Raw genomic sequence first — 8472 nt, 5'->3', positions numbered from 1 at the left:
GATTTTTATAAGCTGTTCTGTAGGCCCACAATGCATCATCTAATTTCTTAGACCAATTCTTTGGGGACCTATTGACGGTCTTTTGGAATATTAATTTTACTTCCCTATTGGTTAATTATACTTGACCACTAAGGATGATAGGGAGATGCAATTGTATGGTTAACATCATATCTAGCAAGGAACTTAAGAAAAGCACCATGAATAATATGTGAAGCACCATATGTCATTAAGAATCTAGGGACACCAAAACATGGGAAAATAACTTCCTTAAGCATTTTAATAGAGGTGTTATGATCAGCACTATTGGTTGGAATAGCTTCTACCCATTTAGTGACATAATCAACTACAACCAAAATATTTGTATACCCTTTAGAGGAAGGGAAAGGTCCCATATAATAAAATACCCAAACATCAAACGGTTCAATAACAAGTGAATAATTCGTATGCATTTCTTGGCGTCTACTCATATTACCAATTCTCTGACATTCATCACAAGAGACGACAAACTTACGAGCATCTTTGAAAAGAGTAGGCCAATAAAATCCAGACTGTAATACCTCGTGTGCAGTTCTATCTCCCGCATGGAGTCCTTCATAAGCCTGAGAGTGACACTTTTGAAGGATTTTTCCTATTCATGCTCACGTATACAACATCTAATAATACCATCTACTCACTCGTTATAAAGATTTGGGTCATCCCAAAAGTAATATCTTAAATCAAAGAAGAATTTTCTCTTTTATTGATAGGTGAAACTAGTATAGTATCGAAAGTATGACTAGTACTACTTGACAAGATAAGAACTTAGCCTATTCCCAATTTTTAGTGTGGGCCAGTTTGAGAAAATATGACTAGTCAAGTGCACCCTACACATGCACATCTAAGAGTATAGCAACGGAAAGTAAAACATGCAAGTGTAAAGTAGAGGGTAAGGTAGGGAGATCAAACGCAAAGGTTGACACGACGATTGTGGCAGGGTTCCCGTAGGTGGCGCTATCGTACTTCCATGTTAGTGGAGACTTCAACCCTTGGAGGGTAACGCCTGCAAGAGTCCACAGAGGGCTCCACCCATAAGGGGTCCACGAAGAAGCGGCCTTGTCTATTCCACCTTGGCTTCCGCCTACGATGGAGTAGCCTCACTCATGGTAGATATTCACAAAGTAGGCGATCTCCTAGACCTTACAAACATCTTGGTTCGAATCCACGAAGTATGAGGCTCCCAAGCGACACCTAACCAATCTAGGAGGCACCACCCTCCAAAAGGTAATAGATGTGGTAGAACGGTGAACTCCTTGCTCTTGTGTATGAAAATATAGTCTCCTGAACACTCGTTCACTCTCTCTCAGATTTGGAAGGGGTAAGAGAGATTGATCGTGTGGAAAGCAACTTGGGGAGGCTAGAAATCAAGGTTCAAATGGTTGTAATGGAATCGCTTGATCTCAACACATCAGTAGGTGGCTCTATCTCAGTAAAATGGATATGGCGAGTGTAAGTGTGTTCTGAGTGCCTCCTGTACGAATGAGAGGTAGGTGGAGGGGTATATATAAGCATCCCCCAAAATCAAACCATTACAACATTATTTCCCAACTCGGTGGCACCGAAAAGAATCTCAATGATACCGAGTTGCACTAAATGTGGCAACTTTGTCTCGATGGTACCGATACGATGACCTCGACTAGTTTCCAAAACTCGGTGAGACCAATTTCAAACTCAGAAATTCCAAAACTTGTAATCATCTGAACAAAATGTTGGTCACAAAATCTTGGTGGCACCAATAGGAATGTTGAGTTTACCATGATGATGGGTTTGGCATAGGATCTGTCTAAGTGTAAAATCGGTACGACCGAGTAGGAAATTTTGGTGGCACCGATTTTTCTTATGTAGCTTGGGACAAATATGTTTTATGGGAGAATGGCTAAGTATTTTTGGGGGCTATCTCTAAGCACTTGAGCAACCAATTCATCATAGTACCTCACCCGTTTTAATAGTATTGGTTTTCCTATGGACTCAAAGTGATTTCTCAGAAAGTATAAAATGAAGAGTCTTCTTGCTTGAAGTTTTAGTCAATCCTATTCCTTCTTTGCATCAAAGGGGCATCTCCACACAATCCTATAGACAAAGCATGTTGCAACTTTTCTGAAATGTACTTGAATAAACTCATTAGTCCAATGATGCATATGTTGTGATTAATTAACAAAACCACCTTAGGGGGCAATTGTGCTTTCAATCTCCCCATTTTTGGTATTTGATGAAAACATATAGATCAAAGCTTCGACGAAACATATAATCAAATATTAGCCTCGACGCTTTGAGAGGTATGTGAAAATCAAGAGCTCCCCCTAAATTTGTGCATTATTTTAAATGTGCATTTGAATGCAAATGCATAATCGATTAGGATCATGGGTTAATCTTCCATGTCACATACAACTTGGTGGTGCGCATAAATGATATAAATGAATAGCAATGCACATACCACCAACAAGCAAGTGAATCATTAGGATGTAGATAGCTCAAAGGTAATAACATGGTAGCATCAAACAATCAAAGTGTATGATCAAACACATCTCGAAATGCTATGACTTTATCCGTTTTTTGCATCCAAAAGACCAAAAGCTTTGAAAAACCAAACGAGAGAAAATAAAGTCAAAACCTCTCTCTCTCTCTCGAAGCCCTATTGATCTGTACACTTCTCTCCCTTTGGCAACAAGTACCAAAAATTTCAAAGGTCTAGTCTAAGCGTCTTTATATGCATGATCTCCTCCGGTAGCCGAAGTTGGAGTAGACAAGAGAGCTGGAGGTGTAGACACTGCAGGTGCTGGAGTAGGAGATGAAGCTTGAGTGGATGTAGGTGGTCTTGCTTCTGGTACTGGCACAACTTCTGACCTAGTCTGGGTCGTGAACCGAGTCGTAATACAAAGAGGTGAATCATCATCATCATCATCATCACTAGACTGTGGTATCTTCACCGAGTCAACTTCATGCTGAAGCTGCTCAACACTACTGGTCAATTTTGTTACCTTCACATCCAGGTCATGGAATTTTGTCTCCATGATCCTCTCTACACTCTTTTGGTTCAGAAAAATCTCTAAAATATTCTTCTCCATCCCTTGGATGGTGCTGTCCAAGAAAGACATATGTTCATCTCTGATTTTGAGGTGGAGCATCTCTAGCAGTTTCTACAACTGCTGACTCTGCTGCCTCTCTGGCTGTAGCTGAGCTCGGATGGGTGTCATCCATCACAATTACATTGTCCTCAAACTCTGGCTGAAGTGGCAAATAAGGACTATCAAGCTGATATGCATGCTTGCCAATCTTGGCATTGATGAGCATCTCTATATATGGAGCATATCCCCATGATCTCTTCTGATCTGCAGCAGTTTTCCTGAGAGACTCAACAACCAAATCCATCACATTGAAGCGAGTGTGGGTGTGTAGATGATGCAACATGTTGATGTAATAGCCTCTAATCATTTTTTCATCACCTGACTTGGGCATCAGGGTATATCTCAAGATAGTGTTGTTAGTGGTTATCCCTCCTTGCAAGAATTAGACACGCCACATTGTCTTGGGGCACTGGCTTGTACATATTTGCTATGCAGTTGTCATTCCTCTTAGGATCTGAATACACATCCATATCTTGTTCATCTGCTTTTGGAGCAACAATGATAATGGCCCATTCTTCAATTGTTGCTTCATATCTATGACCATCAGTTATCCATACAATTGTGTCATCTACATAGAAATGAACTATTGAGTTGAATTGCATAATCATTTCATTGTTCCATGCAGTCTTCTCTCTACCAACAAACTCTTCAGTGTCAACAAGATTGAAGTTTTCTCTCACATGGGGAAACAAATCTTCATTGGCTTTGATGTATTCCTAGTTGACATATCTCATGTTGCTGACTGTTGGACTCTTGTCAAATAGAACAGTCTCATAGAAATCGTGTTGTTCCTTTGTGTGCAAGCGGAGATCAACATCGGACAATATAAGCACCCGCGTGACAAATAACATGCTATATTGGCTTGAGCAACGAAGCAGAGGAGCCTCTAGCATCACTCGTGGAATCCGAGGTGTCCAAACCTCACAATATATTTAATCTGCCCTGTCAAATGAATGACAACAATAGCTGACTTAGCTTTTCACCTTGCATTCATAGCCGAGCAAGCACGAACCGAGCTCTATTGTGGCATTTGTTGTTGAGAATCACCCATTTCAGACATGCCCGCCTCAACTTGGTCAAGTAGTCATCAACGAATGCTCAGGTGGTCGATCGCAGCTCCGAGTTGCTCTTTTGTTTCTTTGATTTGTGTGAACACGCATCATGGGGATTAGGAACAATAAGTAGCAATTGTTTTCATGTGCGTAGTGACATGTACATGCCAGTCATAAATGTGTAAACCGGGTAATGTATTGGCTCACCTATGTAATATATGGCCCACGGCGAGAATCGGGAAGGATAAGTAGAAATTGTTTTCGTGTGCGTGATGACTCATATGTATATATCAGCAATAAAATGCGTAAACCAGGTAATATATTGTCTCGTTTGTGTAATATAAGGATTATAAGGTCGCATATGTTGTAATATCGTTATGTACGTGTTGTGACACACGAGAAGTCGAGCACAACTTTTTGTTCCCAATTCTTGCCATGACCTGTTTGGCTAATAAACGTTAATTCGGACAATAGAAGGTTTTCAATAGACAATATAAGCACCCGCGCGACAAAGAACCTGCTATTGTTGGCTTGAGCAACGAAGCACACCAGCCGCTAGCATCACTCGCGGGATCCGAGGTTTCCAAACCTCACAGAATATTTCATCTACCCTATCAAACGAATGACAGCAGTCGCTGATTTAGCTTGTCACGTTGCATTCATAGCCGAGCAAGCACGAACCAAGCTCTGGTGTGGCATTTGTTTTTGAGAATCACCCGTTTCAGACATACTCGACTCAACTTGGTCAAGTAGTCATCATCGAATGCGGAAGTCGTTTATCGTAGCTCCTTGTTGCTCTTTTGTTTCTTTGAGTTGTGTGAACGCGCATAACGGTGATCAGGAACAATAAGTAGCAATGGTTTTCATGTGCGTTGTGACATGCACATGCAAGTTATAAATGTGTAAACCGGGTAATGTATTGGCTCACCTATGTAATATATGGCTCACGGCGAGAATCGGGACCGATAAGTAGCAATGGTTTTCGTGTGCGTGATGAGTCATATCTAGATATCAGCAATAAAATGCGTAAACCGGGTAAAATATTGTCATGTCTGTGTAATATAAGGATTATAGGGTCACATATGTTGTAATATCGTTATGTACGTGTTGTAACGCATGAGAAGACCAACACAACTTTTTGTTCCCGATTCTTGCCATATCCTGTTTGGGTAATAAAACGTTAATTCGGATAATAGAAGGTTTCCAATGGACAATATAAGAACCCGCGTGACAAAGAACCTGCTATTATAGGCTTGAGCAACGAGGCACAGCAGTCACTACCATCACTCGCGGGATCCGAGGTGTTCACAACCGAGCAAGTACGAACCGAGCTATGATGTGAAATTTGTTGTTGAGAATCGCCCGTTTCACACACACCCACCTCAACTGGGTCAAGTAGTAATCCATGAATGCTCAAGCCGCCGATCCTAGCTCTGAGTTTCTCTTTTGTTTATTTGGTTTGTGTGAACGCGCATCGTGGGGATCAGGAACAATAAGTAGCAATGGTTTTCGTGTGCATAGTCACACGTGCATGCCAATCATAAATGTGTAAAGTGGGTAATGTATTTGCTCACCTGTGTAATATATGGCTGACGGCGAGAATCAGAACGATAAGTAGCAATGGTTTTTGTGCACGTGATGACTCATATGTGTATATGAGCAATAAAATGCGTAAAAGGGGTATTATATTGTCTTATCTGTGTAATACAAGGATTATAGGGTCGAATATGTTGTATTATCGTTATGTATGTGTTGTGCTGCATGAGATGACCAGCGCAGCTTATTTTTCCTGATTCTTGCCACGTCCTATTTGGGTAATAAAATGTTAATTAGGATAATATAAGGTTTTCAATGGATAATATAAGCACCCCCGTGACAAAGAACCTGCTATTTTTGGCTTGAGCAATGAAACACAGAAGCCGCTAGCATCACTCACGGGATGCAAGGTGTCCAAACCTCATAGAATATTTCATCTGCCCTGTCCAACGAATGACAACAACCGCTGACTTAGCTTTTCACGTTGCGTTCTCAGCCGAGAAGCACGAACCGAGCTCTGTTGTGGCATTTGTTGTTGAGAATCGCCCATTTCGGACATGCCCGCCTCAACTGGGTCAAGTAGTCATCGAAGAATTCTCAATCTGCCGATCGTAGCTCTGAGTTGCGCTTTTGTTTCCTTGATTTGTGTGAACGCGCATCGCAGGGATCAGGAACAATAAGTAGCAATGGTTTTCGTGTGCGTAGTGACATGTACACGCGAGTCATAAATGTGTAAACCGGGTAATGTATTTACCCACCTGTGTAATATATGGCTGGCGGCGAGAATCGAGAACGATAAGTAGCAATGGTGTTCGTGTGCGTGAGGACTCATATGTATATATCAATAATAAAATTCGTAAAACGGGTAATATATTGTATCATGTGTGTAATATAAGGATTATAGGGTCTTATATGTTGTAACATTGTTATGTACGTGTCGTGACCCACGAGAAGACTAGCGCAGTTTATTGTTCCCGATTCTTGCCATGTCCTGTTTAGGTCACAAACGTTAATTCGGATAATAGAAAGTTTCCAATGGACAATATAAGCACCCGTGTGACAAAGAACGTTCTATTTTTGACTTGAAAAACGAAGCACAACAGCTGCTAGCATCACTCACGGGATTCAAGGTGTTCAAAGCTCACAGAATATTTCATGTGCCCTATGAAACGAATGACCGCAACTGCTGACTTAGCTTGTCACGTTGCGTTCACAGCGGAGCAAGCATGAACCGAGCTATGTTGTGGCATTTCTTGTTGAGAATCGCCCGTTTCAGACATTCCCGTCTCAACTGGGTCAACTAGTCATCAACGAATGCTCAAGCAATTGATCGTAGCTCTGAGTAGCTCTTTTGTTTCTTTGATTTGTGTGAATGCGCATCGTGGAGATCAGGAACAATAAGTAGCAATGATTTTCGTGTGCGTAACTACATGTACATGCCAGTCCTAAATGTGGAAACCAAGTAATGTATTGGCTAACCTGTGTAATATATGGCTCACGGCGAGAATCGGGAATGATAAGTAGCAATGGTTTTCGTGCGCGTGATGACTCATATGTATATGTCAGCAGTAAAATACGTAAAACAGGTAATATATTGTCTCGTGTTTGTAATATAAGGATTGTAGGGTCGAATATGTTGTAACATTGTTATGTACGTCTTCTGACGCATGAGAAGACCAACGCAACTTATTGTTCCCGATTCTTGCCATGTCCTGTTTGAGTAATAAATTGTTAATTAAGATAATATAATGTTTTCAATGGAAAATATAAGCACCGCGTGACAAAGAACCTGCTATTTTTGGTTTGAGCTACGAAGCACAACATCCGCTAGCTTCACTCGCGGGATCCGAGGTGTCCAAACCTCACAAAATATTTAATCTACCGTGTCAACCGAATAATAGCAGTCGTTGACTTAGATTGTCACGTTGCGTTCACAGAATAGCAAGCACGAAGCGAGATCTGTTGTGGCATTTGTTGTTGTTCCCGATTCTTGCCATGTCCTCTTTGGGTTATTAAAATTAATTCGGATAATAGAAAATTTTCAATGGAAAATATAAGTACCCGCGTGAGAAAGAACCTGCTATTTTTTGCTTGAGCAATGAAGCACAACAACCGCTAGCATCACTCGGAGGATCCGGGTTGTCCAAGCCTCACATAATATTTCCACTACCCCGTCAAACGAATGACATCAGCCGCTGACTTAGCTTGTCACTTTGTGTTCACAGCCGAGCAAGCACGAACCGAGCTCTGTTGTGGCATTTGTTGTTGAGAATCGCCCGTTTCAGACATACCCGCCTCAATTGGGTCAAGTAGTCACCAATGAATGCTCAAGCCGCCGATGGTAGCTCTGAGTTTCTCTTTTGTTTCTTTGATTTGTGTGAACGCGCATCGCGGGGATCAGGAACAATAAGTAGCAATGGTTTTCTTTTGTGTAGTGACATGTACATGCTAGTCATAAATGTGTAAACCAGATAATGTATTGGGTCACCTTTGTAATATATCACTCACAGCGTGAATCAGGTATGATAAGTAGTAATGGTTTTCGTGCGTGTGATGACTCATATGTATATATCAATAATAAAATGCGTAAACCGGGTAATATATTGTCTCGTTTGTATAATATAAGGATTATAGGATCGCATATGTTGTAATATCATTATGTACGTGTTGTGACACACGAGAAGACTAGTGCAGCTTATTGTTCCTGATTCTTGCCATGTCCT

This window comes from Hordeum vulgare, chromosome 4H (genome assembly GCF_904849725.1).
Source record: "Hordeum vulgare subsp. vulgare chromosome 4H, MorexV3_pseudomolecules_assembly, whole genome shotgun sequence".
NCBI lineage: Eukaryota > Viridiplantae > Streptophyta > Magnoliopsida > Poales > Poaceae > Hordeum > Hordeum vulgare.
This window is presented reverse-complemented; position numbering follows the sequence as displayed.